Source organism: Triturus cristatus, chromosome 6, assembly GCF_964204655.1.
Source record: "Triturus cristatus chromosome 6, aTriCri1.1, whole genome shotgun sequence".
NCBI classification, from domain to species: domain Eukaryota; kingdom Metazoa; phylum Chordata; class Amphibia; order Caudata; family Salamandridae; genus Triturus; species Triturus cristatus.
In genome coordinates, this window is record NC_140589.1 from 98,796,009 (window position 1) to 98,822,344 (window position 26,336).

Here is a 26,336-nt window from a genome sequence, read left to right on the forward strand (position 1 = left end):
GAAACCCCATCTCTCTTGACAAGAGGAGAACGGAATAACGTGCCAAGTGAAGACCAACAGATGCAACTTCCATCAGATGTTAACCTGATAAAGGAGATTAAATCTCCAAAAGGCATGTCAGAAGTGGGATTCGAACCCACGCCTCCAAAGGAGACTGTGGCCTAAACACAGCACCTTAGACCTCTCGGCCATCCTGACAGTATAGGCTTTTAAGAAATGAATAAAAGTTACTCAGAAACGTCTACCTCCATGCAAGCCTGAAATAATTTAAACCTTCAAACACAAGGTGCAACTTTATGCACAGGACAATAAACACAGAAGAACACATACGAAAGCACTTTATTTCACAGGTATACAGTTTTCATGCTTTTAGAACACCACATACCTCTCACCAGCTATTTAGGGTCCTGTATCCGACTCACAACATTTCCTTGCCTGCGACCTCTCTCTCTACACAAACAACTACAGCACAGGAAGTAGGAAGGCAATAGGTGGGGCAGTTTATGCAAATTTATGCTGCCAATGTGCCTTGCAGATTCATGCAGGATTTCTAGATCCTTGCTGGATACAAGAGAGTAGGCCTTGTTCCAGATAAACTATCCCTAGCAGGGAAAGTCTGAGCACAGGCACTCTTTTGCTCTTTAGCCCCTGGCCTGGGACTCACCCTCACTTGCTGAGGCGTGAAATTCTGCATACCAACTTTGCACAGAAGGTATGTTTGTGGTTGTTTGGGGATGGGTGGGAGGTCAAGAGCAGGGAAAAGCAGGTCTCCTTCACTACTAGACTCCTCTTCTATGCCTCCCTGCCGTTCACTCACTCTGTCTTTGTTTCATTCTCTCCTTCCACAACACTCCTTCTCGCTCACTCGCTCTATCACTTGTATTTTTGCCCTTGCTCTGCATTCTATAGTGGAAACATCTCTTGAATGAAGCATCTGAAAATGACGTGACATAAAATTTAAAACCTCCTTATTGGAAACCTAAAACATGACAAGACTTAATGTAACCCATTTCTTTCATAAAAAAGATTTTTAAAGTACCCCACAAAACAAATATAAAACACCACGAGTGCTAGAAGAATATTACATTAACGTTAAAGATAGAATAGGGCAAATGCATTTGCAGTTGAAACTGAAGTTTGGTACTTATTCAGATATTATTTACATTGCCAATTTTTAGCTGAGATTCTAAAGGAACTGAGAGAGAAAATGGAATTTAAGTTTTGTCAGAAGTGGGATTCGAACCCACGCCTCCAGGAGAGACTGCGGCCTTAACGCAGCGCCTTAGACCACTCGGCCATCCTGACCCCATGCTGCTTTTCCATCTAAAGGGTGAGAAAGATATTAGGAACCAAAAAATGCACAGAGCTTAGGCCAATAGTGGCTAGAGCACGAAAAAAACTCACTGCACTCTTCCAAGAAGACAATCCTATAAGCCACTGCGAGGGAAATGATCATATTTCTCAAGACAAAAAGTAGAGTAAACACAGGACTGTCAGAAGTGGGATTTGAACCCACACCTCCAGAGGAGACTGCGACCTGAACGCAGCGCCTTAGACCACTCAGCCATCCTGACTTGCTTTCCGAGCATCTTCCAGAGGCCAGACAGCCATGCAGGTGAGGTACTGAAAAGGAATGCCCTCAATTTATTTATCCTATTATATGCACTTCCAACAGATCTTTGAACAATCTGTACAGAGCAGGACTTATGGAGAATTCTTTAGAACTTTGAGGCGAACAAAGAGAAAGTGCTATTCACCAGCCACTTGAACGGCTCAAAGCTGCTTTGAAATTGAGACAATAGCCACCTCTTGGCTGGCTAAAGCAATTTCAACAAGGGATCTCAAAGTCACAACATAGGGTGGAGTATGCAAATTTAAGCAGCCCCTGATCAAAGCCCTGAGGAAATTGCTGTAAGTGTGCTGGAGTCCAGTTGTCTACCAGATGAATGGCATTCTTCCAAATTTGCAGGGCCCATCTGGCCAGGGCATACAAGAGCATGACTCTTCTTGATGACCTCTTACATGGGTCCTATGCTCATTTGGTAAGGATTGCGCTTTGTCAGCAAGACGTTATAGAACCTAAATATATGAGAAACCCCATCTCTCTTGACAAGAGGAGAACGGAATAACGTGCCAAGTGAAGACCAACAGATGCAACTTCCATCAGATGTTAACCTGATAAAGGAGATTAAATCTCCAAAAGGCATGTCAGAAGTGGGATTCGAACCCACGCCTCCAAAGGAGACTGTGGCCTAAACACAGCACCTTAGACCTCTCGGCCATCCTGACAGTATAGGCTTTTAAGAAATGAATAAAAGTTACTCAGAAACGTCTACCTCCATGCAAGCCTGAAATAATTTAAACCTTCAAACACAAGGTGCAACTTTATGCACAGGACAATAAACACAGAAGAACACATACGAAAGCACTTTATTTCACAGGTATACAGTTTTCATGCTTTTAGAACACCACATACCTCTCACCAGCTATTTAGGGTCCTGTATCCGACTCACAACATTTCCTTGCCTGCGACCTCTCTCTCTACACAAACAACTACAGCACAGGAAGTAGGAAGGCAATAGGTGGGGCAGTTTATGCAAATTTATGCTGCCAATGTGCCTTGCAGATTCATGCAGGATTTCTAGATCCTTGCTGGATACAAGAGAGTAGGCCTTGTTCCAGATAAACTATCCCTAGCAGGGAAAGTCTGAGCACAGGCACTATTTTGCTCTTTAGCCCCTGGCCTGGGACTCACCCTCACTTGCTGAGGCGTGAAATTCTGCATACCAACTTTGCACAGAAGGTATGTTTGTGGTTGTTTGGGGATGGGTGGGAGGTCAAGAGCAGGGAAAAGCAGGTCTCCTTCACTACTAGACTCCTCTTCTATGCCTCCCTGCCGTTCACTCACTCTGTCTTTGTTTCATTCTCTCCTTCCACAACACTCCTTCTCGCTCACTCGCTCTATCACTTGTATTTTTGCCCTTGCTCTGCATTATATAGTGGAAACATCTCTTGAATGAAGCATCTGAAAATGACGTGACATAAAATTTAAAACCTCCTTATTGGAAACCTAAAACATCACAAGACTTAATGTAACCCATTTCTTTCATAAAAAAGATTTTTAAAGTACCCCACAAAAGAAATATAAAACACCACGAGTGCCAGAAGAATATTACATTAACGTTAAAGATAGAATAGGGCAAATGCATTTGCAGTTGAAACTGAAGTTTGGTACTTATTCAGATATTACTTACATTGCCAATTTTTAGCTGAGATTCTAAAGGAACTGAGAGAGAAAATGGAATTTAAGTTTTGTCAGAAGTGGGATTCGAACCCACGCCTCCAGGAGAGACTGCGGCCTTAACGCAGCGCCTTAGACCACTCGGCCATCCTGACCCCATGCTGCTTTTCCATCTAAAGGGTGAGAAAGATATTAGGAACCAAAAAATGCACAGAGCTTAGGCCAATAGTGGCTAGAGCACGAAAAAAACTCACTGCACTCTTCCAAGAAGACAATCCTATAAGCCACTGCGAGGGAAATGATCATATTTCTCAAGAAAAAAATTAGAGTAAACACAGGACTGTCAGAAGTGGGATTTGAAGCCACGCCTCCAGAGGAGACTGCGACCTGAACGCAGCGCCTTAGACCACTCGGCCATCCTGACTTGCTTTCCCAGCATCTTCCAGAGGCCAGACAGCCATGCAGGTGAGGTACTGAAAAGGAATGCCCTCAATTTATTTATCCTATTATATGCACTTCCAACAGATCTTTGAACAATCTGTACAGAGCAGGACCTATGGAGAAATCTTTAGAACTTTGAGGCGAACAAAGAGAAAGTGCTATTCACCAGCCACTTGAATGGCTCAAAGCTGCTTTGAAATTGAGACAATAGCCACCTCTTGGCTGGCTAAAGCAATTTCAACAAGGGATCTCAAAGTCACAACATAGGGTGGAGTATGCAAATTTAAGCAGCCCCTGATCAAAGCCCTGAGGAAATTGCTGTAAGTGTGCTGGAGTCCAGTTGTCTACCAGATGAATGGCATTCTTCCAAATTTGCAGGGCCCGTCTGGCCAGGGCATACAAGAGCATGACTCTTCCAGATGACCTCTTACATGGGTCCTATGCTCATTTGGTAAGGATTGCGCTTTGTCAGCAAGACGTTATAGAACCTAAATATATGAGAAACTCCATCTCTCTTGACAAGAGGAGAACGGAATAACGTGCCAAGTGAAGACCAACAGATGCAACTTCCATCAGATGTTAACCTGATAAAGGAGATTAAATCTCCAAAAGGCATGTCAGAAGTGGGATTCGAACCCACGCCTCCAAAGGAGGCTGTGGCCTAAACACAGCGCCTTAGACCTCTCGGCCATCCTGACAGAATAGGCTTTTAAGAAATGAATAAAAGTTACTCAGAAACGTCTACCTCCATGCAAGCCTGACATAATTTAAACCTTCAAACACAAGGTGCAACTTTATGCACAGGACAATAAACACAGAAGAACACATACGAAAGCACTTTATTTCACAGGTATACAGTTTTCATGCTTTTAGAACACCACATACCTCTCACCAGCTATTTAGGGTCCTGTATCCGACTCACAACATTTCCTTGCCTGCGACCTCTCTCTCTACACAAACAACTACAGCACAGGAAGTAGGAAGGCAATAGGTGGGGCAGTTTATGCAAATTTATGCTGCTAATGTGCCTTGCAGATTCATGCAGGATTTCTAGATCCTTGCTGGATACAAGAGAGTAGGCCTTGTTCCAGATAAACTATCCCTAGCAGGGAAAGTCTGAGCACAGGCACTCTTTTGCTCTTTAGCCCCTGGCCTGGGACTCACTCTCACTTGCTGAGGCGTGAAATTCTGCATACCAACTTTGCACAGAAGGTATGTTTGTGGTTGTTTGTGGTTGTTTGGGGATGGGTGGGAGGTCAAGAGCAGGGAAAAGCAGGTCTCCTTCACTACTAGACTACTCTTCTATGCCTCCCTGCCGTTCACTCACTCTGTCTTTGTTTCATTCTCTCCTTCCACAACACTCCTTCTCATTCACTCGCTCTATCACTTGTATTTTTGCCCTTGCTCTGCATTCTATAGTGGAAACATCTCTTGAATGAAGCATCTGAAAATGACGTGACATAAAATTTAAAACCTCCTTATTGGAAACCTAAAACATCACAAGACTTAATGTAACCCATTTCTTTCATAAAAAAGATTTTTAAAGTACCCCACAAAAGAAATATAAAACACCACGAGTGCTAGAAGAATATTACATTAACGTTAAAGATAGAATAGGGCAAATGCATTTGCAGTTGAAACTGAAGTTTGGTACTTATTCAGATATTATTTACATTGCCAATTTTTAGCTGAGATTCTAAAGGAACTGAGAGAGAAAATGGAATTCAAGTTTTGTCAGAAGTGGGATTCGAACCCACGCCTCCAGGAGAGACTGCGGCCTTAATGCAGCGCCTTAGACCACTCGGCCATCCTGACCCCATGCTGCTTTTTCATCTAAAGGGTGAGAAAGATATTAGGAACCAAAAAATGCACAGAGCTTAGGCCAATAGTGGCTAGAGCAAGAAAAAAACTCACTGCACTCTTCCAAGAAGACAATCCTATAAGCCACTGCGAGGGAAATGATCATATTTCTCAAGAAAAAAATTAGAGTAAACACAGGACTGTCAGAAGTGGGATTTGAACCCACGCCTCCAGAGGAGACTGCGACCTGAACGCAGCGCCTGAGACCACTCGGCCATCCTGACTTGCTTTCCCAGCATCTTCCAGAGGCCAGACAGCCATGCAGGTGAGGTACTGAAAAGGAATGCCCTCAATTTATTTATCCTATTATATGCACTTCCAACAGATCTTTGAACAATCTGTACAGAGCAGGACCTATGGAGAACTCTTTAGAACTTTGAGGCGAACAAAGAGAAAGTGCTATTCACCAGCCACTTGAACGGCTCAAAGCTGCTTTGAAATTGAGACAATAGCCACCTCTTGGCTGGCTAAAGCAATTTCAAAAAGGGATCTCAAAGTCACAACATAGGGTGGAGTATGCAAATTTAAGCAGCCCCTGATCAAAGCCCTAAGGAAATTGCTGTAAGTGTGCTGGAGTCCAGTTGTCTACCAGATGCATGGCATTCTTCCAAATTTGCAGGGCCCGTCTGGCCAGGGCATACAAGAGCATGACTCTTCCAGATGACCTCTTACATGGGTCCTATGCTCATTTGGTAAGGATTGCGCTTTGTCAGCAAGACGTTATAGAACCTAAATATATGAGAAACCCCATCTCTCTTGACAAGAGGAGAACGGAATAACGTGCCAGGTGAAGACCAACAGATGCAACTTCCATCAGATGTTAACCTGATAAAGGAGATTAAATCTCCAAAAGGCATGTCAGAAGTGGGATTCGAACCCACGCCTCCAAAGGAGACTGTGGCCTGAACACAGCACCTTAGACCTCTCGGCCATCCTGACAGTACAGGCTTTTAAGAAATGAATAAAAGTTACTCAGAAACGTCTACCTCCATGCAAGCCTGAAATAATTTAAACCTTCAAACACAAGGTGCAACTTTATGCACAGGACAATAAACACAGAAGAACACATACGAAAGCACTTTATTTCACAGGTATACAGTTTTCATGCTTTTAGAACACCACATACCTCTCACCAGCTATTTAGGGTCCTGTATCCGACTCACAACATTTCCTTGCCTGCGACCTCTCTCTCTACACAAACAACTACAGCACAGGAAGTAGGAAGGCAATAGGTGGGGCAGTTTATGCAAATTTATGCTGCCAATGTGCCTTGCAGATTCATGCAGGATTTCTAGATCCTTGCTGGATACAAGAGAGTAGGCCTTGTTCCAGATAAACTATCCCTAGCAGGGAAAGTCTGAGCACAGGCACTATTTTGCTCTTTAGCCCCTGGCCTGGGACTCACCCTCACTTGCTGAGGCGTGAAATTCTGCATACCAACTTTGCACAGAAGGTATGTTTGTGGTTGTTTGGGGATGGGTGGGAGGTCAAGAGCAGGGAAAAGCAGGTCTCCTTCACTACTAGACTCCTCTTCTATGCCTCCCTGCCGTTCACTCACTCTGTCTTTGTTTCATTCTCTCCTTCCACAACACTCCTTCTCGCTCACTCGCTCTATCACTTGTATTTTTGCCCTTGCTCTGCATTATATAGTGGAAACATCTCTTGAATGAAGCATCTGAAAATGACGTGACATAAAATTTAAAACCTCCTTATTGGAAACCTAAAACATCACAAGACTTAATGTAACCCATTTCTTTCATAAAAAAGATTTTTAAAGTACCCCACAAAAGAAATATAAAACACCACGAGTGCTAGAAGAATATTACATTAACGTTAAAGATAGAATAGGGCAAATGCATTTGCAGTTGAAACTGAAGTTTGGTACTTATTCAGATATTACTTACATTGCCAATTTTTAGCTGAGATTCTAAAGGAACTGAGAGAGAAAATGGAATTTAAGTTTTGTCAGAAGTGGGATTCGAAACCACGCCTCCAGGAGAGACTGCGGCCTTAACGCAGCGCCTTAGACCACTCGGCCATCCTGACCCCATGCTGCTTTTCCATCTAAAGGGTGAGAAAGATATTAGGAACCAAAAAATGCACAGAGCTTAGGCCAATAGTGGCTAGAGCACGAAAAAAACTCACTGCACTCTTCCAAGAAGACAATCCTATAAGCCACTGCGAGGGAAATGATCATATTTCTCAAGAAAAAAATTACAGTAAACACAGGACTGTCAGAAGTGGGATTTGAAGCCACGCCTCCAGAGGAGACTGCGACCTGAACGCAGCGCCTTAGACCACTCGGCCATCCTGACTTGCTTTCCCAGCATCTTCCAGAGGCCAGACAGCCATGCAGGTGAGGTACTGAAAAGGAATGCCCTCAATTTATTTATCCTATTATATGCACTTCCAACAGATCTTTGAACAATCTGTACAGAGCAGGACCTATGGAGAAATCTTTAGAACTTTGAGGCGAACAAAGAGAAAGTGCTATTCACCAGCCACTTGAATGGCTCAAAGCTGCTTTGAAATTGAGACAATAGCCACCTCTTGGCTGGCTAAAGCAATTTCAACAAGGGATCTCAAAGTCACAACATAGGGTGGAGTATGCAAATTTAAGCAGCCCCTGATCAAAGCCCTGAGGAAATTGCTGTAAGTGTGCTGGAGTCCAGTTGTCTACCAGATGAATGGCATTCTTCCAAATTTGCAGGGCCCGTCTGGCCAGGGCATACAAGAGCATGACTCTTCCAGATGACCTCTTACATGGGTCCTATGCTCATTTGGTAAGGATTGCGCTTTGTCAGCAAGACGTTATAGAACCTAAATATATGAGAAACTCCATCTCTCTTGACAAGAGGAGAACGGAATAACGTGCCAAGTGAAGACCAACAGATGCAACTTCCATCAGATGTTAACCTGATAAAGGAGATTAAATCTCCAAAAGGCATGTCAGAAGTGGGATTCGAACCCACGCCTCCAAAGGAGACTGTGGCCTAAACACAGCGCCTTAGACCTCTCGGCCATCCTGACAGAATAGGCTTTTAAGAAATGAATAAAAGTTACTCAGAAACGTCTACCTCCATGCAAGCCTGACATAATTTAAACCTTCAAACACAAGGTGCAACTTTATGCACAGGACAATAAACACAGAAGAACACATACGAAAGCACTTTATTTCACAGGTATACAGTTTTCATGCTTTTAGAACACCACATACCTCTCACCAGCTATTTAGGGTCCTGTATCCGACTCACAACATTTCCTTGCCTGCGACCTCTCTCTCTACACAAACAACTACAGCACAGGAAGTAGGAAGGCAATAGGTGGGGCAGTTTATGCAAATTTATGCTGCTAATGTGCCTTGCAGATTCATGCAGGATTTCTAGATCCTTGCTGGATACAAGAGAGTAGGCCTTGTTCCAGATAAACTATCCCTAGCAGGGAAAGTCTGAGCACAGGCACTCTTTTGCTCTTTAGCCCCTGGCCTGGGACTCACTCTCACTTGCTGAGGCGTGAAATTCTGCATACCAACTTTGCACAGAAGGTATGTTTGTGGTTGTTTGTGGTTGTTTGGGGATGGGTGGGAGGTCAAGAGCAGGGAAAAGCAGGTCTCCTTCACTACTAGACTACTCTTCTATGCCTCCCTGCCGTTCACTCACTCTGTCTTTGTTTCATTCTCTCCTTCCACAACACTCCTTCTCATTCACTCGCTCTATCACTTGTATTTTTGCCCTTGCTCTGCATTCTATAGTGGAAACATCTCTTGAATGAAGCATCTGAAAATGACGTGACATAAAATTTAAAACCTCCTTATTGGAAACCTAAAACATCACAAGACTTAATGTAACCCATTTCTTTCATAAAAAAGATTTTTAAAGTACCCCACAAAAGAAATATAAAACACCACGAGTGCTAGAAGAATATTACATTAACGTTAAAGATAGAATAGGGCAAATGCATTTGCAGTTGAAACTGAAGTTTGGTACTTATTCAGATATTATTTACATTGCCAATTTTTAGCTGAGATTCTAAAGGAACTGAGAGAGAAAATGGAATTCAAGTTTTGTCAGAAGTGGGATTCGAACCCACGCCTCCAGGAGAGACTGCGGCCTTAATGCAGCGCCTTAGACCACTCGGCCATCCTGACCCCATGCTGCTTTTTCATCTAAAGGGTGAGAAAGATATTAGGAACCAAAAAATGCACAGAGCTTAGGCCAATAGTGGCTAGAGCAAGAAAAAAACTCACTGCACTCTTCCAAGAAGACAATCCTATAAGCCACTGCGAGGGAAATGATCATATTTCTCAAGAAAAAAATTAGAGTAAACACAGGACTGTCAGAAGTGGGATTTGAACCCACGCCTCCAGAGGAGACTGCGACCTGAACGCAGCGCCTGAGACCACTCGGCCATCCTGACTTGCTTTCCCAGCATCTTCCAGAGGCCAGACAGCCATGCAGGTGAGGTACTGAAAAGGAATGCCCTCAATTTATTTATCCTATTATATGCACTTCCAACAGATCTTTGAACAATCTGTACAGAGCAGGACCTATGGAGAACTCTTTAGAACTTTGAGGCGAACAAAGAGAAAGTGCTATTCACCAGCCACTTGAACGGCTCAAAGCTGCTTTGAAATTGAGACAATAGCCACCTCTTGGCTGGCTAAAGCAATTTCAAAAAGGGATCTCAAAGTCACAACATAGGGTGGAGTATGCAAATTTAAGCAGCCCCTGATCAAAGCCCTAAGGAAATTGCTGTAAGTGTGCTGGAGTCCAGTTGTCTACCAGATGCATGGCATTCTTCCAAATTTGCAGGGCCCGTCTGGCCAGGGCATACAAGAGCATGACTCTTCCAGATGACCTCTTACATGGGTCCTATGCTCATTTGGTAAGGATTGCGCTTTGTCAGCAAGACGTTATAGAACCTAAATATATGAGAAACCCCATCTCTCTTGACAAGAGGAGAACGGAATAACGTGCCAGGTGAAGACCAACAGATGCAACTTCCATCAGATGTTAACCTGATAAAGGAGATTAAATCTCCAAAAGGCATGTCAGAAGTGGGATTCGAACCCACGCCTCCAAAGGAGACTGTGGCCTGAACACAGCACCTTAGACCTCTCGGCCATCCTGACAGTACACGCTTTTAAGAAATGAATAAAAGTTACTCAGAAACGTCTACCTCCATGCAAGCCTGAAATAATTTAAACCTTCAAACACAAGGTGCAACTTTATGCACAGGACAATAAACACAGAAGAACACATACGAAAGCACTTTATTTCACAGGTATACAGTTTTCATGCTTTTAGAACACCACATACCTCTCACCAGCTATTTAGGGTCCTGTATCCGACTCACAACATTTCCTTGCCTGCGACCTCTCTCTCTACACAAACAACTACAGCACAGGAAGTAGGAAGGCAATAGGTGGGGCAGTTTATGCAAATTTATGCTGCCAATGTGCCTTGCAGATTCATGCAGGATTTCTAGATCCTTGCTGGATACAAGAGAGAAGGACTTGTTCCAGATAAACTATCCCTAGCAGGGAAAGTCTGAGCACAGGCACTCTTTTGCTCTTTAGCCCCTGGCCTGGGACTCACCCTCACTTGCTGAGGTGTGAAATTCTGCATACCAACTTTGCACAGAAGGTATGTTTGTGGTTGTTTGGGGATGGGTGGGAGGTCAAGAGCAGGGAAAAGCAGGTCTCCTTCACTACTAGACTCCTCTTCTATACCTCCCTGCCATTCACTCACTCTGTCTTTGTTTCATTCTCTCCTTCCACAACACTCCTTTTCACTCACTCGCTCTATCACTTGTATTTTTGCCCTTGCTCTGCATTCTATAGTGGAAACATCTCTTGAATGAAGCATCTGAAGATGACGTGACATAAAATTTAAAACCTCCTTATTGGAAACCTAAAACATCACAAGACTTAATGTAACCCATTTCTTTCATAAAAAAGATTTTTAAAGTACCCCACAAAAGAAATATAAAACACCACGAGTGCTAGAAGAATATTACATTAACGTTAAAGATAGAATAGGGCAAATGCATTTGCAGTTGAAACTGAAGTTTGGTACTTATTCAGATATTATTTACATTGCCAATTTTTAGCTGAGATTCTAAAAGAACTGAGAGAGAAAATGGAATTCAAGTTTTGTCAGAAGTGGGATTCGAACCCACGCCTCCAGGAGAGACTGCGGCCTTAACGCAGCGCCTTAGACCACTCAGCCATCCTGACCCCATGCTGCTTTTTCATCTAAAGGGTGAGAAAGATATTAGGAACCAAAAAATGCACAGAGCTTAGGCCAATAGTGGCTAGAGCAAGAAAAAAACTCACTGCACTCTTCCAAGAAGACAATCCTATAAGCCACTGCGAGGGAAATGATCATATTTCTCAAGACAAAAAGTAGAGTAAACACAGGACTGTCAGAAGTGGGATTTGAACCCACACCTCCAGAGGAGACTGCGACCTGAACGCAGCGCCTTAGACCACTCGGCCATCCTGACTTGCTTTCCCAGCATCTTCCAGAGGCCAGACAGCCATGCAGGTGAGGTACTGAAAAGGAATGCCCTCAATTTATTTATACTATTATATGCACTTCCAACAGATCTTTGAACAATCTGTACAGAGCAGGACTTATGGAGAACTCTTTAGAACTTTGAGGCGAACAAAGAGAAAGTGCTATTCACCAGCCACTTGAACGGCTCAAAGCTGCTTTGAAATTGAGACAATAGCCACCTCTTGGCTGGCTAAAGCAATTTCAACAAGGGATCTCAAAGTCACAACATAGGGTGGAGTATGCAAATTTAAGCAGCCCCTGATCAAAGCCCTGAGGAAATTGCTGTAAGTGTGCTGGAGTCCAGTTGTCTACCAGATGAATGGCATTCTTCCAAATTTGCAGGGCCCATCTGGCCAGGGCATACAAGAGCATGACTCTTCCAGATGACCTCTTACATGGGTCCTATGCTCATTTGGTAAGGATTGCGCTTTGTCAGCAAGACGTTATAGAACCTAAATATATGAGAAACCCCATCTCTCTTGACAAGAGGAGAACGGAATAACGTGCCAAGTGAAGACCAACAGATGCAACTTCCATCAGATGTTAACCTGATAAAGGAGATTAAATCTCCAAAAGGCATGTCAGAAGTGGGATTCGAACCCACGCCTCCAAAGGAGACTGTGGCCTAAACACAGCACCTTAGACCTCTCGGCCATCCTGACAGTATAGGCTTTTAAGAAATGAATAAAAGTTACTCAGAAACGTCTACCTCCATGCAAGCCTGAAATAATTTAAACCTTCAAACACAAGGTGCAACTTTATGCACAGGACAATAAACACAGAAGAACACATACGAAAGCACTTTATTTCACAGGTATACAGTTTTCATGCTTTTAGAACACCACATACCTCTCACCAGCTATTTAGGGTCCTGTATCCGACTCACAACATTTCCTTGCCTGCGACCTCTCTCTCTACACAAACAACTACAGCACAGGAAGTAGGAAGGCAATAGGTGGGGCAGTTTATGCAAATTTATGCTGCCAATGTGCCTTGCAGATTCATGCAGGATTTCTAGATCCTTGCTGGATACAAGAGAGTAGGCCTTGTTCCAGATAAACTATCCCTAGCAGGGAAAGTCTGAGCACAGGCACTCTTTTGCTCTTTAGCCCCTGGCCTGGGACTCACCCTCACTTGCTGAGGCGTGAAATTCTGCATACCAACTTTGCACAGAAGGTATGTTTGTGGTTGTTTGGGGATGGGTGGGAGGTCAAGAGCAGGGAAAAGCAGGTCTCCTTCACTACTAGACTCCTCTTCTATGCCTCCCTGCCGTTCACTCACTCTGTCTTTGTTTCATTCTCTCCTTCCACAACACTCCTTCTCGCTCACTCGCTCTATCACTTGTATTTTTGCCCTTGCTCTGCATTCTATAGTGGAAACATCTCTTGAATGAAGCATCTGAAAATGACGTGACATAAAATTTAAAACCTCCTTATTGGAAACCTAAAACATGACAAGACTTAATGTAACCCATTTCTTTCATAAAAAAGATTTTTAAAGTACCCCACAAAAGAAATATAAAACACCACGAGTGCTAGAAGAATATTACATTAACGTTAAAGATAGAATAGGGCAAATGCATTTGCAGTTGAAACTGAAGTTTGGTACTTATTCAGATATTACTTACATTGCCAATTTTTAGCTGAGATTCTAAAGGAACTGAGAGAGAAAATGGAATTTAAGTTTTGTCAGAAGTGGGATTCGAACCCACGCCTCCAGGAGAGACTGCGGCCTTAACGCAGCGCCTTAGACCACTCGGCCATCCTGACCCCATGCTGCTTTTCCATCTAAAGGGTGAGAAAGATATTAGGAACCAAAAAATGCACAGAGCTTAGGCCAATAGTGGCTAGAGCACGAAAAAAACTCACTGCACTCTTCCAAGAAGACAATCCTATAAGCCACTGCGAGGGAAATTATCATATTTCTCAAGACAAAAAGTAGAGTAAACACAGGACTGTCAGAAGTGGGATTTGAACCCACACATCCAGAGGAGACTGCGACCTGAACGCAGCGCCTTAGACCACTCAGCCATCCTGACTTGCTTTCCGAGCATCTTCCAGAGGCCAGACAGCCATGCAGGTGAGGTACTGAAAAGGAATGCCCTCAATTTATTTATCCTATTATATGCACTTCCAACAGATCTTTGAACAATCTGTACAGAGCAGGACTTATGGAGAACTCTTTAGAACTTTGAGGCGAACAAAGAGAAAGTGCTATTCACCAGCCACTTGAACGGCTCAAAGCTGCTTTGAAATTGAGACAATAGCCACCTCTTGGCTGGCTAAAGCAATTTCAACAAGGGATCTCAAAGTCACAACATAGGGTGGAGTATGCAAATTTAAGCAGCCCCTGATCAAAGCCCTGAGGAAATTGCTGTAAGTGTGCTGGAGTCCAGTTGTCTACCAGATGAATGGCATTCTTCCAAATTTGCAGGGCCCATCTGGCCAGGGCATACAAGAGCATGACTCTTCCAGATGACCTCTTACATGGGTCCTATGCTCATTTGGTAAGGATTGCGCTTTGTCAGCAAGACGTTATAGAACCTAAATATATGAGAAACCCCATCTCTCTTGACAAGAGGAGAACGGAATAACGTGCCAAGTGAAGACCAACAGATGCAACTTCCATCAGATGTTAACCTGATAAAGGAGATTAAATCTCCAAAAGGAATGTCAGAAGTGGGATTCGAACCCACGCCTCCAAAGGAGACTGTGGCCTAAACACAGCACCTTAGACCTCTCGGCCATCCTGACAGTATAGGCTTTTAAGAAATGAATAAAAGTTACTCAGAAACGTCTACCTCCATGCAAGCCTGAAATAATTTAAACCTTCAAACACAAGGTGCAACTTTATGCACAGGACAATAAACACAGAAGAACACATACGAAAGCACTTTATTTCACAGGTATACAGTTTTCATGCTTTTAGAACACCACATACCTCTCACCAGCTATTTAGGGTCCTGTATCCGACTCACAACATTTCCTTGCCTGCGACCTCTCTCTCTCTACACAAACAACTACAGCACAGGAAGTAGGAAGGCAATAGGTGGGGCAGTTTATGCAAATTTATGCTGCCAATGTGCCTTGCAGATTCATGCAGGATTTCTAGATCCTTGCTGGATACAAGAGAGTAGGCCTTGTTCCAGATAAACTATCCCTAGCAGGGAAAGTCTGAGCACAGGCACTCTTTTGCTCTTTAGCCCCTGGCCTGGGACTCACCCTCACTTGCTGAGGCGTGAAATTCTGCATACCAACTTTGCACAGAAGGTATGTTTGTGGTTGTTTGGGGATGGGTGGGAGGTCAAGAGCAGGGAAAAGCAGGTCTCCTTCACTACTAGACTCCTCTTCTATGCCTCCCTGCCGTTCACTCACTCTGTCTTTGTTTCATTCTCTCCTTCCACAACACTCCTTCTCGCTCACTCGCTCTATCACTTGTATTTTTGCCCTTGCTCTGCATTCTATAGTGGAAACATCTCTTGAATGAAGCATCTGAAAATGACGTGACATAAAATTTAAAACCTCCTTATTGGAAACCTAAAACATGACAAGACTTAATGTAACCCATTTCTTTCATAAAAGAGATTTTTAAAGTACCCCACAAAAGAAATATAAAACACCACGAGTGCTAGAAGAATATTACATTAACGTTAAAGATAGAATAGGGCAAATGCATTTGCAGTTGAAACTGAAGTTTGGTACTTATTCAGATATTACTTACATTGCCAATTTTTAGCTGAGATTCTAAAGGAACTGAGAGAGAAAATGGAATTTAAGTTTTGTCAGAAGTGGGATTCGAACCCACGCCTCCAGGAGAGACTGCGGCCTTAACGCAGCGCCTTAGACCACTCGGCCATCCTGACCCCATGCTGCTTTTCCATCTAAAGGGTGAGAAAGATATTAGGAACCAAAAAATGCACAGAGCTTAGGCCAATAGTGGCTAGAGCACGAAAAAAACTCACTGCACTCTTCCAAGAAGACAATCCTATAAGCCACTGCGAGGGAAATGATCATATTTCTCAAGAAAAAAATTAGAGTAAACACAGGACTGTCAGAAGTGGGAATTGAAGCCACGCCTCCAGAGGAGACTGCGACCTGAACGCAGCGCCTTAGACCACTCGGCCATCCTGACTTGCTTTCCCAGCATCTTCCAGAGGCCAGACAGCCATGCAGGTGAGGTACTGAAAAGGAATGCCCTCAATTTATTTATCCTATTATATGCACTTCCAACAGATCTTTGAACAATCTGTACAGAGCAGGACCTATGGAGAAATCTTTAGAACTTTCAGGCGAACAAAGAGAAAGTGCTATTCACCAGCCACTTGAATGGCTCAAAGCTGCTTTGAAATTGAGACAATAGCCACCTCTTGGCTGGCTAAAGCAATTTCAACAAGGGATCTCAAAGTCACAACATAGGGTGGAGTATGCAAATTTAAGCAGCCCCTGATCAAAGCCCTGAGGAAATTGCTGTAAGTGTGCTGGAGTCCAGTTGTCTACCAGATGAATGGCATTCTTCCAAATTTGCAGGGCCCGTCTGGCCAGGGCATACAAGAGCATGACTCTTCCAGATGACCTCTTACATGGGTCCTATGCTCATTTGGTAAGGATTGCGCTTTGTCAGCAAGACGTTATAGAACCTAAATATATGAGAAACTCCATCTCTCTTGACAAGAGGAGAACGGAATAACGTGCCAAGTGAAGACCAACAGATGCAACTTCCATCAGATGTTAACCTGATAAAGGAGATTAAATCTCCAAAAGGCATGTCAGAAGTGGGATTCGAACCCACGCCTCCAAAGGAGACTGTGGCCTAAACACAGCGCCTTAGACCTCTCGGCCATCCTGACAGAATAGGCTTTTAAGAAATGAATAAAAGTTACTCAGAAACGTCTACCTCCATGCAAGCCTGACATAATTTAAACCTTCAAACACAAGGTGCAACTTTATGCACAGGACAATAAACACAGAAGAACACATACGAAAGCACTTTATTTCACAGGTATACAGTTTTCATGCTTTTAGAACACCACATACCTCTCACCAGCTCTTTAGGGTCCTGTATCCGACTCACAACATTTCCTTGCCTGCGACCTCTCTCTCTACACAAACAACTACAGCACAGGAAGTAGGAAGGCAATAGGTGGGGCAGTTTATGCAAATTTATGCTGCTAATGTGCCTTGCAGATTCATGCAGGATTTCTAGATCCTTGCTGGATACAAGAGAGTAGGCCTTGTTCCAGATAAACTATCCCTAGCAGGGAAAGTCTGAGCACAGGCACTCTTTTGCTCTTTAGCCCCTGGCCTGGGACTCACTCTCACTTGCTGAGGCGTGAAATTCTGCATACCAACTTTGCACAGAAGGTATGTTTGTGGTTGTTTGTGGTTGTTTGGGGATGGGTGGGAGGTCAAGAGCAGGGAAAAGCAGGTCTCCTTCACTACTAGACTACTCTTCTATGCCTCCCTGCCGTTCACTCACTCTGTCTTTGTTTCATTCTCTCCTTCCACAACACTCCTTCTCACTCACTCGCTCTATCACTTGTATTTTTGCCCTTGCTCTGCATTCTATAGTGGAAACATCTCTTGAATGAAGCATCTGAAAATGACGTGACATAAAATTTAAAACCTCCTTATTGGAAACCTAAAACATCACAAGACTTAATGTAACCCATTTCTTTCATAAAAAAGATTTTTAAAGTACCCCACAAAAGAAATATAAAACACCACGAGTGCTAGAAGAATATTACATTAACGTTAAAGATAGAATAGGGCAAATGCATTTGCAGTTGAAACTGAAGTTTGGTACTTATTCAGATATTATTTACATTGCCAATTTTTGCTGAGATTCTAAAGGAACTGAGAGAGAAAATGGAATTCAAGTTTTGTCAGAAGTGGGATTCGAACCCACGCCTCCAGGAGAGACTGCGGCCTTAACGCAGCGCCTTAGACCACTCGGCCATCCTGACCCCATGCTGCTTTTTCATCTAAAGGGTGAGAAAGATATTAGGAACCAAAAAATGCACAGAGCTTAGGCCAATAGTGGCTAGAGCAAGAAAAAAACTCACTGCACTCTTCCAAGAAGACAATCCTATAAGCCACTGCGAGGGAAATGATCATATTTCTCAAGAAAAAAATTAGAGTAAACACAGGACTGTCAGAAGTGGGATTTGAACCCACGCCTCCAGAGGAGACTGCGACCTGAACGCAGCGCCTGAGACCACTCGGCCATCCTGACTTGCTTTCCCAGCATCTTCCAGAGGCCAGACAGCCATGCAGGTGAGGTACTGAAAAGGAATGCCCTCAATTTATTTATCCTATTATATGCACTTCCAACAGATCTTTGAACAATCTGTACAGAGCAGGACCTATGGAGAACTCTTTAGAACTTTGAGGCGAACAAAGAGAAAGTGCTATTCACCAGCCACTTGAACGGCTCAAAGCTGCTTTGAAATTGAGACAATAGCCACCTCTTGGCTGGCTAAAGCAATTTCAAAAAGGGATCTCAAAGTCACAACATAGGGTGGAGTATGCAAATTTAAGCAGCCCCTGATCAAAGCCCTAAGGAAATTGCTGTAAGTGTGCTGGAGTCCAGTTGTCTACCAGATGCATGGCATTCTTCCAAATTTGCAGGGCCCGTCTGGCCAGGGCATACAAGAGCATGACTCTTCCAGATGACCTCTTACATGGGTCCTATGCTCATTTGGTAAGGATTGCGCTTTGTCAGCAAGACGTTATAGAACCTAAATATATGAGAAACCCCATCTCTCTTGACAAGAGGAGAACGGAATAACGTGCCAGGTGAAGACCAACACATGCAACTTCCATCAGATGTTAACCTGATAAAGGAGATTAAATCTCCAAAAGGCATGTCAGAAGTGGGATTCGAACCCACGCCTCCAAAGGAGACTGTGGCCTGAACACAGCACCTTTGACCTCTCGGCCATCCTGACAGTACAGGCTTTTAAGAAATGAATAAAAGTTACTCAGAAACGTCTACCTCCATGCAAGCCTGAAATAATTTAAACCTTCAAACACAAGGTGCAACTTTATGCACAGGACAATAAACACAGAAGAACACATACGAAAGCACTTTATTTCACAGGTATACAGTTTTCATGCTTTTAGAACACCACATACCTCTCACCAGCTATTTAGGGTCCTGTATCCGACTCACAACATTTCCTTGCCTGCGACCTCTCTCTCTACACAAACAACTACAGCACAGGAAGTAGGAAGGCAATAGGTGGGGCAGTTTATGCAAATTTATGCTGCCAATGTGCCTTGCAGATTCATGCAGGATTTCTAGATCCTTGCTGGATACAAGAGAGAAGGACTTGTTCCAGATAAACTATCCCTAGCAGGGAAAGTCTGAGCACAGGCACTCTTTTGCTCTTTAGCCCCTGGCCTGGGACTCACCCTCACTTGCTGAGGTGTGAAATTCTGCATACCAACTTTGCACAGAAGGTATGTTTGTGGTTGTTTGGGGATGGGTGGGAGGTCAAGAGCAGGGAAAAGCAGGTCTCCTTCACTACTAGACTCCTCTTCTATACCTCCCTGCCATTCACTCACTCTGTCTTTGTTTCATTCTCTCCTTCCACAACACTCCTTTTCACTCACTCGCTCTATCACTTGTATTTTTGCCCTTGCTCTGCATTCTATAGTGGAAACATCTCTTGAATGAAGCATCTGAAGATGACGTGACATAAAATTTAAAACCTCCTTATTGGAAACCTAAAACATCACAAGACTTAATGTAACCCATTTCTTTCATAAAAAAGATTTTTAAAGTACCCCACAAAAGAAATATAAAACACCACGAGTGCTAGAAGAATATTACATTAACGTTAAAGATAGAATAGGGCAAATGCATTTGCAGTTGAAACTGAAGTTTGGTACTTATTCAGATATTATTTACATTGCCAATTTTTAGCTGAGATTCTAAAAGAACTGAGAGAGAAAATGGAATTCAAGTTTTGTCAGAAGTGGGATTCGAACCCACGCCTCCAGGAGAGACTGCGGCCTTAACGCAGCGCCTTAGACCACTCAGCCATCCTGACCCCATGCTGCTTTTTCATCTAAAGGGTGAGAAAGATATTAGGAACCAAAAAATGCACAGAGCTTAGGCCAATAGTGGCTAGAGCAAGAAAAAAACTCACTGCACTCTTCCAAGAAGACAATCCTATAAGCCACTGCGAGGGAAATGATCATATTTCTCAAGACAAAAAGTAGAGTAAACACAGGACTGTCAGAAGTGGGATTTGAACCCACACCTCCAGAGGAGACTGCGACCTGAACGCAGCGCCTTAGACCACTCGGCCATCCTGACTTGCTTTCCCAGCATCTTCCAGAGGCCAGACAGCCATGCAGGTGAGGTACTGAAAAGGAATGCCCTCAATTTATTTATCCTATTATATGCACTTCCAACAGATCTTTGAACAATCTGTACAGAGCAGGACTTATGGAGAACTCTTTAGAACTTTGAGGCGAACAAAGAGAAAGTGCTATTCACCAGCCACTTGAACGGCTCAAAGCTGCTTTGAAATTGAGACAATAGCCACCTCTTGGCTGGCTAAAGCAATTTCAACAAGGGATCTCAAAGTCACAACATAGGGTGGAGTATGCAAATTTAAGCAGCCCCTGATCAAAGCCCTGAGGAAATTGCTGTAAGTGTGCTGGAGTCCAGTTGTCTACCAGATGAATGGCATTCTTCCAAATTTGCAGGGCCCGTCTGGCCAGGGCATACAAGAGCATGACTCTTCCAGATGACCTCTTACATGGGTCCTATGCTCATTTGGTAAGGATTGCGCTTTGTCAGCAAGACGTTATAGAACCTAAATATATGAGAAACTCCATCTCTCTTGACAAGAGGAGAACGGAATAACGTGCCAAGTGAAGACCAACAGATGCAACTTCCATCAGATGTTAACCTGATAAAGGAGATTAAATCTCCAAAAGGCATGTCAGAAGTGGGATTCGAACCCACGCCTCCAAAGGAGACTGTGGCCTAAACACAGCGCCTTAGACCTCTCGGCCATCCTGACAGAATAGGCTTTTAAGAAATGAATAAAAGTTACTCAGAAACGTCTACCTCCATGCAAGCCTGACATAATTTAAACCTTCAAACACAAGGTGCAACTTTATGCACAGGACAATAAACACAGAAGAACACATACGAAAGCACTTTATTTCACAGGTATACAGTTTTCATGCTTTTAGAACACCACATACCTCTCACCAGCTATTTAGGGTCCTGTATCCGACTCACAACATTTCCTTGCCTGCGACCTCTCTCTCTACACAAACAACTACAGCACAGGAAGTAGGAAGGCAATAGGTGGGGCAGTTTATGCAAATTTATGCTGCCAATGTGCCTTGCAGATTCATGCAGGATTTCTAGATCCTTGCTGGATACAAGAGAGAAGGACTTGTTCCAGATAAACTATCCCTAGCAGGGAAAGTCTGAGCACAGGCACTCTTTTGCTCTTTAGCCCCTGGCCTGGGACTCACCCTCACTTGCTGAGGTGTGAAATTCTGCATACCAACTTTGCACAGAAGGTATGTTTGTGGTTGTTTGGGGATGGGTGGGAGGTCAAGAGCAGGGAAAAGCAGGTCTCCTTCACTACTAGACTCCTCTTCTATACCTCCCTGCCATTCACTCACTCTGTCTTTGTTTCATTCTCTCCTTCCACAACACTCCTTTTCACTCACTCGCTCTATCACTTGTATTTTTGCCCTTGCTCTGCATTCTATAGTGGAAACATCTCTTGAATGAAGCATCTGAAGATGACGTGACATAAAATTTAAAACCTCCTTATTGGAAACCTAAAACATCACAAGACTTAATGTAACCCATTTCTTTCATAAAAAAGATTTTTAAAGTACCCCACAAAAGAAATATAAAACACCACGAGTGCTAGAAGAATATTACATTAACGTTAAAGATAGAATAGGGCAAATGCATTTGCAGTTGAAACTGAAGTTTGGTACTTATTCAGATATTATTTACATTGCCAATTTTTAGCTGAGATTCTAAAAGAACTGAGAGAGAAAATGGAATTCAAGTTTTGTCAGAAGTGGGATTCGAACCCACGCCTCCAGGAGAGACTGCGGCCTTAACGCAGCACCTTAGACCACTCAGCCATCCTGACCCCATGCTGCTTTTTCATCTAAAGGGTGAGAAAGATATTAGGAACCAAAAAATGCACAGAGCTTAGGCCAATAGTGGCTAGAGCAAGAAAAAAACTCACTGCACTCTTCCAAGAAGACAATCCTATAAGCCACTGCGAGGGAAATGATCATATTTCTCAAGACAAAAAGTAGAGTAAACACAGGACTGTCAGAAGTGGGATTTGAACCCACACCTCCAGAGGAGACTGCGACCTGAACGCAGAGCCTTAGACCACTCGGCCATCCTGACTTGCTTTCCCAGCATCTTCCAGAGGCCAGACAGCCATGCAGGTGAGGTACTGAAAAGGAATGCCCTCAATTTATTTATCCTATTATATGCACTTCCAACAGATCTTTGAACAATCTGTACAGAGCAGGACTTATGGAGAACTCTTTAGAACTTTGAGGCGAACAAAGAGAAAGTGCTATTCACCAGCCACTTGAACGGCTCAAAGCTGCTTTGAAATTGAGACAATAGCCACCTCTTGGCTGGCTAAAGCAATTTCAACAAGGGATCTCAAAGTCACAACATAGGGTGGAGTATGCAAATTTAAGCAGCCCCTGATCAAAGCCCTGAGGAAATTGCTGTAAGTGTGCTGGAGTCCAGTTGTCTACCAGATGAATGGCATTCTTCCAAATTTGCAGGGCCCATCTGGCCAGGGCATACAAGAGCATGACTCTTCCAGATGACCTCTTACATGGGTCCTATGCTCATTTGGTAAGGATTGCGCTTTGTCAGCAAGACGTTATAGAACCTAAATATATGAGAAACCCCATCTCTCTTGACAAGAGGAGAACGGAATAACGTGCCAAGTGAAGACCAACAGATGCAACTTCCATCAGATGTTAACCTGATAAAGGAGATTAAATCTCCAAAAGGCATGTCAGAAGTGGGATTCGAACCCACGCCTCCAAAGGAGACTGCGGCCTAAACACAGCACCTTAGACCTCTCGGCCATCCTGACAGTATAGGCTTTTAAGAAATGAATAAAAGTTACTCAGAAACGTCTACCTCCATGCAAGCCTGAAATAATTTAAACCTTCAAACACAAGGTGCAACTTTATGCACAGGACAATAAACACAGAAGAACACATACGAAAGCACTTTATTTCACAGGTATACAGTTTTCATGCTTTTAGAACACCACATACCTCTCACCAGCTATTTAGGGTCCTGTATCCGACTCACAACATTTCCTTGCCTGCGACCTCTCTCTCTACACAAACAACTACAGCACAGGAAGTAGGAAGGCAATAGGTGGGGCAGTTTATGCAAATTTATGCTGCCAATGTGCCTTGCAGATTCATGCAGGATTTCTAGATCCTTGCTGGATACAAGAGAGTAGGCCTTGTTCCAGATAAACTATCCCTAGCAGGGAAAGTCTGAGCACAGGCACTCTTTTGCTCTTTAGCCCCTGGCCTGGGACTCACCCTCACTTGCTGAGGCGTGAAATTCTGCATACCAACTTTGCACAGAAGGTATGTTTGTGGTTGTTTGGGGATGGGTGGGAGGTCAAGAGCAGGGAAAAGCAGGTCTCCTTCACTACTAGACTCCTCTTCTATGCCTCCCTGCCGTTCACTCACTCTGTCTTTGTTTCATTCTCTCCTTCCACAACACTCCTTCTCGCTCACTCGCACTATCACTTGTATTTTTGCCCTTGCTCTGCATTCTATAGTGGAAACATCTCTTGAATGAAGCATCTGAAAATGACGTGACATAAAATTTAAAACCTCCTTATTGGAAACCTAAAACATGACAAGACTTAATGTAACCCATTTCTTTCATAAAAAAGATTTTTAAAGTACCCCACAAAAGAAATATAAAACACCACGAGTGCTAGAAGAATATTACATTAACGTTAAAGATAGAATAGGGCAAATGCATTTGCAGTTGAAACTGAAGTTTGGTACTTATTCAGATATTACTTACATTGCCAATTTTTAGCTGAGATTCTAAAGGAACTGAGAGAGAAAATGGAATTTAAGTTTTGTCAGAAGTGGGATTCGAACCCACGCCTCCAGGAGAGACTGCGGCCTTAACGCAGCGCCTTAGACCACTCGGCCATCCTGACCCCATGCTGCTTTTCCATCTAAAGGGTGAGAAAGATATTAGGAACCAAAAAATGCACAGAGCTTAGGCCAATAGTGGCTAGAGCACGAAAAAAACTCACTGCACTCTTCCAAGAAGACAATCCTATAAGCCACTGCGAGGGAAATTATCATATTTCTCAAGACAAAAAGTAGAGTAAACACAGGACTGTCAGAAGTGGGATTTGAACCCACACCTCCAGAGGAGACTGCGACCTGAACGCAGCGCCTTAGACCACTCAGCCATCCTGACTTGCTTTCCGAGCATCTTCCAGAGGCCAGACAGCCATGCAGGTGAGGTACTGAAAAGGAATGCCCTCAATTTATTTATCCTATTATATGCACTTCCAACAGATCTTTGAACAATCTGTACAGAGCAGGACTTATGGAGAACTCTTTAGAACTTTGAGGCGAACAAAGAGAAAGTGCTATTCACCAGCCACTTGAACGGCTCAAAGCTGCTTTGAAATTGAGACAATAGCCACCTCTTGGCTGGCTAAAGCAATTTCAACAAGGGATCTCAAAGTCACAACATAGGGTGGAGTATGCAAATTTAAGCAGCCCCTGATCAAAGCCCTGAGGAAATTGCTGTAAGTGTGCTGGAGTCCAGTTGTCTACCAGATGAATGGCATTCTTCCAAATTTGCAGGGCCCATCTGGCCAGGGCATACAAGAGCATGACTCTTCCAGATGACCTCTTACATGGGTCCTATGCTCATTTGGTAAGGATTGCGCTTTGTCAGCAAGACGTTATAGAACCTAAATATATGAGAAACCCCATCTCTCTTGACAAAAGGAGAACGGAATAACGTGCCAAGTGAAGACCAACAGATGCAACTTCCATCAGATGTTAACCTGATAAAGAAGATTAAATCTCCAAAAGGCATGTCAGAAGTGGGATTCGAACCCACGCCTCCAAAGGAGACTGTGGCCTAAACACAGCACCTTAGACCTCTCGGCCATCCTGACAGTATAGGCTTTTAAGAAATGAATAAAAGTTACTCAGAAACGTCTACCTCCATGCAAGCCTGAAATAATTTAAACCTTCAAACACAAGGTGCAACTTTATGCACAGGACAATAAACACAGAAGAACACATACGAAAGCACTTTATTTCACAGGTATACAGTTTTCATGCTTTTAGAACACCACATACCTCTCACCAGCTATTTAGGGTCCTGTATCCGACTCACAACATTTCCTTGCCTGCGACCTCTCTCTCTACACAAACAACTACAGCACAGGAAGTAGGAAGGCAATAGGTGGAGCAGTTTATGCAAATTTATGCTGCCAATGTGCCTTGCAGATTCATGCAGGATTTCTAGATCCTTGCTGGATACAAGAGAGTAGGCCTTGTTCCAGATAAACTATCCCTAGCAGGGAAAGTCTGAGCACAGGCACTATTTTGCTCTTTAGCCCCTGGCCTGGGACTCACCCTCACTTGCTGAGGCGTGAAATTCTGCATACCAACTTTGCACAGAAGGTATGTTTGTGGTTGTTTGGGGATGGGTGGGAGGTCAAGAGCAGGGAAAAGCAGGTCTCCTTCACTACTAGACTCCTCTTCTATGCCTCCCTGCCGTTCACTCACTCTGTCTTTGTTTCATTCTCTCCTTCCACAACACTCCTTCTCGCTCACTCGCTCTATCACTTGTATTTTTGCCCTTGCTCTGCATTATATAGTGGAAACATCTCTTGAATGAAGCATCTGAAAATGACGTGACATAAAATTTAAAACCTCCTTATTGGAAACCTAAAACATCACAAGACTTAATGTAACCCATTTCTTTCATAAAAAAGATTTTTAAAGTACCCCACAAAAGAAATATAAAACACCACGAGTGCTAGAAGAATATTACATTAACGTTAAAGATAGAATAGGGCAAATGCATTTGCAGTTGAAACTGAAGTTTGGTACTTATTCAGATATTACTTACATTGCCAATTTTTAGCTGAGATTCTAAAGGAACTGAGAGAGAAAATGGAA

At 43.4% G+C, this 26,336-nt stretch overlaps 24 non-coding genes across 24 annotated transcripts; all 24 read right to left on the reverse strand.

Annotated features, from left to right (window-relative positions):
• Positions 1-115: 115 nt before the first annotated feature.
• TRNAL-UAG (transfer RNA leucine (anticodon UAG)) lies at positions 116-198 on the reverse strand. The gene has a single exon. It is a non-coding gene; the product is annotated as a tRNA-Leu (tRNA).
• A 1,024-nt stretch (positions 199-1,222) lies between these two features.
• TRNAL-AAG (transfer RNA leucine (anticodon AAG)) lies at positions 1,223-1,305 on the reverse strand. The gene has a single exon. It is a non-coding gene; the product is annotated as a tRNA-Leu (tRNA).
• A 901-nt stretch (positions 1,306-2,206) lies between these two features.
• On the reverse strand, positions 2,207-2,289 carry TRNAL-UAG (transfer RNA leucine (anticodon UAG)). Its single transcript has one exon. It is a non-coding gene; the product is annotated as a tRNA-Leu (tRNA).
• A 1,024-nt stretch (positions 2,290-3,313) lies between these two features.
• Positions 3,314-3,396, reverse strand: TRNAL-AAG (transfer RNA leucine (anticodon AAG)). The gene has a single exon. It is a non-coding gene; the product is annotated as a tRNA-Leu (tRNA).
• A 901-nt stretch (positions 3,397-4,297) lies between these two features.
• TRNAL-UAG (transfer RNA leucine (anticodon UAG)) lies at positions 4,298-4,380 on the reverse strand. The gene has a single exon. It is a non-coding gene; the product is annotated as a tRNA-Leu (tRNA).
• Positions 4,381-5,414: 1,034 nt separating this feature from the next.
• TRNAL-AAG (transfer RNA leucine (anticodon AAG)) lies at positions 5,415-5,497 on the reverse strand. The gene has a single exon. It is a non-coding gene; the product is annotated as a tRNA-Leu (tRNA).
• Positions 5,498-8,489: 2,992 nt separating this feature from the next.
• Positions 8,490-8,572, reverse strand: TRNAL-UAG (transfer RNA leucine (anticodon UAG)). Its single transcript has one exon. It is a non-coding gene; the product is annotated as a tRNA-Leu (tRNA).
• Positions 8,573-9,606: 1,034 nt separating this feature from the next.
• TRNAL-AAG (transfer RNA leucine (anticodon AAG)) lies at positions 9,607-9,689 on the reverse strand. The gene has a single exon. It is a non-coding gene; the product is annotated as a tRNA-Leu (tRNA).
• Positions 9,690-11,697: 2,008 nt separating this feature from the next.
• TRNAL-AAG (transfer RNA leucine (anticodon AAG)) lies at positions 11,698-11,780 on the reverse strand. Its single transcript has one exon. It is a non-coding gene; the product is annotated as a tRNA-Leu (tRNA).
• A 186-nt stretch (positions 11,781-11,966) lies between these two features.
• On the reverse strand, positions 11,967-12,049 carry TRNAL-CAG (transfer RNA leucine (anticodon CAG)). The gene has a single exon. It is a non-coding gene; the product is annotated as a tRNA-Leu (tRNA).
• A 632-nt stretch (positions 12,050-12,681) lies between these two features.
• TRNAL-UAG (transfer RNA leucine (anticodon UAG)) lies at positions 12,682-12,764 on the reverse strand. Its single transcript has one exon. It is a non-coding gene; the product is annotated as a tRNA-Leu (tRNA).
• Positions 12,765-13,788: 1,024 nt separating this feature from the next.
• TRNAL-AAG (transfer RNA leucine (anticodon AAG)) lies at positions 13,789-13,871 on the reverse strand. The gene has a single exon. It is a non-coding gene; the product is annotated as a tRNA-Leu (tRNA).
• Positions 13,872-14,772: 901 nt separating this feature from the next.
• On the reverse strand, positions 14,773-14,855 carry TRNAL-UAG (transfer RNA leucine (anticodon UAG)). Its single transcript has one exon. It is a non-coding gene; the product is annotated as a tRNA-Leu (tRNA).
• Positions 14,856-15,881: 1,026 nt separating this feature from the next.
• Positions 15,882-15,964, reverse strand: TRNAL-AAG (transfer RNA leucine (anticodon AAG)). Its single transcript has one exon. It is a non-coding gene; the product is annotated as a tRNA-Leu (tRNA).
• Positions 15,965-16,865: 901 nt separating this feature from the next.
• TRNAL-UAG (transfer RNA leucine (anticodon UAG)) lies at positions 16,866-16,948 on the reverse strand. The gene has a single exon. It is a non-coding gene; the product is annotated as a tRNA-Leu (tRNA).
• Positions 16,949-17,981: 1,033 nt separating this feature from the next.
• On the reverse strand, positions 17,982-18,064 carry TRNAL-AAG (transfer RNA leucine (anticodon AAG)). The gene has a single exon. It is a non-coding gene; the product is annotated as a tRNA-Leu (tRNA).
• Positions 18,065-20,072: 2,008 nt separating this feature from the next.
• Positions 20,073-20,155, reverse strand: TRNAL-AAG (transfer RNA leucine (anticodon AAG)). Its single transcript has one exon. It is a non-coding gene; the product is annotated as a tRNA-Leu (tRNA).
• Positions 20,156-20,341: 186 nt separating this feature from the next.
• On the reverse strand, positions 20,342-20,424 carry TRNAL-CAG (transfer RNA leucine (anticodon CAG)). Its single transcript has one exon. It is a non-coding gene; the product is annotated as a tRNA-Leu (tRNA).
• A 632-nt stretch (positions 20,425-21,056) lies between these two features.
• TRNAL-UAG (transfer RNA leucine (anticodon UAG)) lies at positions 21,057-21,139 on the reverse strand. The gene has a single exon. It is a non-coding gene; the product is annotated as a tRNA-Leu (tRNA).
• A 1,024-nt stretch (positions 21,140-22,163) lies between these two features.
• TRNAL-AAG (transfer RNA leucine (anticodon AAG)) lies at positions 22,164-22,246 on the reverse strand. Its single transcript has one exon. It is a non-coding gene; the product is annotated as a tRNA-Leu (tRNA).
• Positions 22,247-22,432: 186 nt separating this feature from the next.
• On the reverse strand, positions 22,433-22,515 carry TRNAL-CAG (transfer RNA leucine (anticodon CAG)). The gene has a single exon. It is a non-coding gene; the product is annotated as a tRNA-Leu (tRNA).
• A 632-nt stretch (positions 22,516-23,147) lies between these two features.
• TRNAL-UAG (transfer RNA leucine (anticodon UAG)) lies at positions 23,148-23,230 on the reverse strand. The gene has a single exon. It is a non-coding gene; the product is annotated as a tRNA-Leu (tRNA).
• Positions 23,231-24,254: 1,024 nt separating this feature from the next.
• Positions 24,255-24,337, reverse strand: TRNAL-AAG (transfer RNA leucine (anticodon AAG)). Its single transcript has one exon. It is a non-coding gene; the product is annotated as a tRNA-Leu (tRNA).
• Positions 24,338-25,238: 901 nt separating this feature from the next.
• Positions 25,239-25,321, reverse strand: TRNAL-UAG (transfer RNA leucine (anticodon UAG)). Its single transcript has one exon. It is a non-coding gene; the product is annotated as a tRNA-Leu (tRNA).
• Positions 25,322-26,336: the final 1,015 nt, after the last annotated feature.